We start from the raw sequence: 3,908 nt of genomic DNA on the forward strand, positions 1-3,908 counted from the left end.
GTTCAAATCACTGCTCAGGCATAAGGCTGACCTTGGGCTGGTTATGCTTTTGGGTTAACTGCTTCCCTGACAGGTTTGTTGCACAGCAGATAAAATGAGACAACGCCTGTGTGCATTCTGAGTGCCTTGCTGGTTGCACAATATGTCATCTGTCCCTCCACCCCACAATGGCTCTATTTCTAAAGGAAAGGGATAGCAGTGTTGTGGCAAATGTCACCACCTCCGCTTCGGGGTGGGGTGGGGTGGGGAATGTCAGCCAGCCGCTCATTTCCCTATAAAGCATGCCTGCTCCTCCAGAGAGGGGAACATGCTCTGCTTAAGTAGCATGCCTGCCAGCTGCCTGCTGCTAAGTGAACTTCGCCTGCCTAGCCTTTTGCTTGTTATTCCTTCTATGCTGTCATCCCTGTGCTCTGTGGAGTGGTGGGAAGGCAGAAATAGTCGTGAATTTGACATGAGGATTTGCCTAATTCTTTCCAGTTTTTTTGCCTTGAAACTGTAGAGCATGGGGAACCTGTGCCCTGCTAGGTGGGTGCCACTGAGTGGTTGTGCATCTGCTTTCCAAGCTACCAAGGTTCAGTCCCCAGGAAATCCAGGTAGGGCTAGGAGAGCCTGTCTGGAGCTGCCAATCAGTGCAGACAGTAATAAGCTAGGTGGACCAGCGGTCTGATTCTGCGTAAGGAAGCTTTCTGTGTTCTGTGGACTACAATACCCATCGTCCTTGGCCAGCCTCAGACAGCATGGCCAATGGTGGGAATTGGTCAACAACAGCTGGAGCACCACTGGATCCTCACCCCTGATTCAGATGAAAGCACTTGCAAATTGTTGTTTCTTTAAAATCAAAAGCAACTTGCATGCATCAATGCAGGACTGTATATGCATTTATTTAAATATATATATAAAAGTGAAAAATTAATTTGCTTTCTCTCCTTAAACTCCTCTGTCTCACTACAGTTTCATGGTAAAGAAGGTATTCACAAAAGTACCCCCCTCACCACTAAACCAGGTGATCTAATGCCACTAAATATGTTCTTACCTGAAAGGATTGTTCCACAATTGTGATGGAAGGTCTAAAAATACTTAAAAACGAACTTCTTTAAAAAGTAGAATGATACTTGGGAGAAAATGGTACTGCAATGTAGTTCTCTGGATTTTGGAAATGAATTATTGGCAAGAAACAATTGTTTGACATTTTGCCACATTGATGGACAAAGCGACTAGAAAAAAAATTGTAGATATAAGATATACTATTCCTTCCTTCCTTCCTTCCTTCCTTCCTTCCTTCCTTCCTTCCTAAATTTTTCTGCCGTCTTCCCTCCCAAAGGAGCCCAGGGTGGCAAACAGCAAAGTGGTAAACCAATACAATTAATTGATGTGTTTATTTTAAAACAGCCACATCCCATCATAGGTAACAATTTCAAGGTTACCAAGCACATTATCTTTCAGCCATTAAGTACCTGGGTAAATGAATATTTCTAAGTTGCTCTTGAATTATTTTTTTGAGGGGGGAAGGGTCCCCTTAAGTCTGGCACCAGCCCTGCATGCCTGTACCATAAGATTAACCTTCTCTCAGTTGCCATGTGCCTCTGTCATGTTTTGTCTCCCTCAATCTTCTCAAAATTGTGCATACCACAGACCATCTCATGCATCTCTGGCTGTAAATGGGGTAGTTGAGGGAGTAGAGCTCTGGAACTTTTCTCAGGACAGAAGTGATGCAGTAGCATGTTCCAAAGTTCCAGGCTAATTGATGGACGCTCCTTGTTTTGGCGAGTGAGGTGATAATGAGGCCTTCAAGTTTGTGGCAATTAGCATAGAGGAAGTCAGAGAACGAGGAACATAAATCAAGCAGAGGCTGGATCCTTTTTTCCTTCCTTTGATGGGAGTCCCTAAACTTTATAAACGGTAATGCTTCTTTGCAAGACTACATTTCCAATGAAAAGATAAAAGGCTGCATTTCGGTTGACTGCTGAGCAGTGGGTGGACTCTTGCAGTCAGAAATAAACACCGCTGAATTCACTGGAGCTTACTCCGAGGGAACTGTGCATAGGAATGCAATCAAGCTGATGTTAATAAACTGGGTTTTATACAATACACCTTTGCTCTTTGGGGTACATGGCACAAAAATGCTGCTGGCATTTTTGGACTCTCCTTGGACACGTGGCTATGAAGGGCAAACCATGGTAGCTCCTGCCATTTATATGTCACCACTGCACTCTAGTTTTCCTGTGATGCAGGCCAGTGTAGCTCTCTTCATATTGAGGCCGGGCAGGCCCACAGATGAGATAACCGCCTCAAGCGTCAGAAGCCCCAAAGGCAGCACCAGTGCTGCCCACCCCACCACCTCTCCGGCTGTACTGGTTTCCAGTGCTTTGCGGGTGCTGCCACGCCACACAGGCAAAAGGGGTGGGGTGGCATCAGGGCTTGTGGCAGGTTGCTGTTTCGAGATGTGCTGCTCCTGGGTCAGAGAGTGTGTGCATGTGAACACGTGACGCTAACAAACTGCCTTCCCTTAGGTCACTTCCACACCATACATTCAAAGCACACGACTCCCCAGAGAATCCTGGGAGCCAATGGTTAGTGTTGGATAATGACCAGTGCTATTTTTATAGAAAATGAGGTGCCGGTGCTCACCAGGAACTTCTCCTTTGCTGTCTTAGAATGGCAATGACACCCACCTGAAAAAAGCCCCAACTGTGACCTGGGAGACCAGGGTTCGAACCCCGACAGCTCACTGGGTGACCCTGGTCCGGTCACTGCCTTGTGGCCTAACCTACCTCACAGGGTGGTTGTGCGGATGAAGTGGGGAGGAGGAGAACCATGTGCCACCACCTTGAGCTCCTTGGAAGATAAAGGTGGTATTTAAATGTAATAAACAAACAAGCAAGCAAGCAGTCATTTACTCCTCACAGAACTGTGATTCCCAGCACCCTTAATAACCTATAGTTCACATCAGGGATTATTTTGGAGAATCCATGGTGTGTGGTTGTGTCCCATTGGCCTGAGGTAAAATTCAAGCCAGGACTGTCTTGGCTTCAGTGTGCTATATGAACTTTCATACACAGAAATTTCTTTAAAAGTTTTCATCTGGGTTTATTTAACATTTGCAAGATACGTTTACATTCTTCAGGGGAGTGAACTCATAGGTAACAAAATGCTTGGTTTTAATAGTTATTTCAAATGCGTCACGTGTTTAATTCCACATTTTGGTTTTTTGGTAGATGCACAAATAAATAATATTTGCATTAACCATTATTTGGTAGGCATTCTATGCTCTTTTAAAGTACACGTGTGGGAGGTTATTGTTTTTATTTTTATTATGTATTTTGTGGTTTTATATTCTGAATTTATTTTGTGAACCACCCTGAGCCTGCATGTATAGGGCGGTATATAAATTCTAATTCTTTAACAACAACAACAACAACAACAACAAACACCTTTCTATTTATAAATAAATATTCTTGATTTCAGTGTGCTCTATTAACTTTCATACGCAGATTTTTATTCCTTTTTTATTTTTTAAGTTTTCGTCTTGGTTTATTTAACATTGGCACGATAGGGTTACATTCTTAAGGGGAGCGAACTCTTAGCTGACGGAATGCTCGGTTTGAATGGTTATTTGAAATGCGTAATGAATTTTATTTCGAATTTTGTTTTTTTTGGGGGGGGTAACGGCTTCTAAGCCCCCGCCGCCTGCTTCGTCTGAGACGAACCGCCCTTTCCCCTCAGGAACGCTTCGCGCGCCCTTTGGCGACGCCCGTAGGCCCGCCCCCAACTGCTTCCCCCGCACCACCTCCAGCTCTCAGACACCCAACCCCGCTCCTCCCCTTGTCTAACGTCACTGCTCCGGCCGCCGCGATTGGCCGAGGGCCGGCATAAAAACGCTGAGAGCGGGCAAGCGGGAGGCGCGGGCA

At 45.2% G+C, this 3,908-nt stretch overlaps 1 long non-coding RNA gene across 1 annotated transcript in view; it reads right to left on the minus strand.

Annotated features, from left to right (window-relative positions):
- Positions 1–3,908, minus strand: part of LOC309345425 — a 469,580-nt gene that overhangs the window by 435,355 nt on the left and 30,317 nt on the right. The window lies entirely within an intron of this gene.

This window comes from Podarcis erhardii, assembly GCF_964252035.2.
Source record: "Podarcis erhardii genome assembly, chromosome: 1".
Taxonomy (NCBI): Eukaryota; Metazoa; Chordata; class Lepidosauria; order Squamata; family Lacertidae; genus Podarcis; species Podarcis erhardii.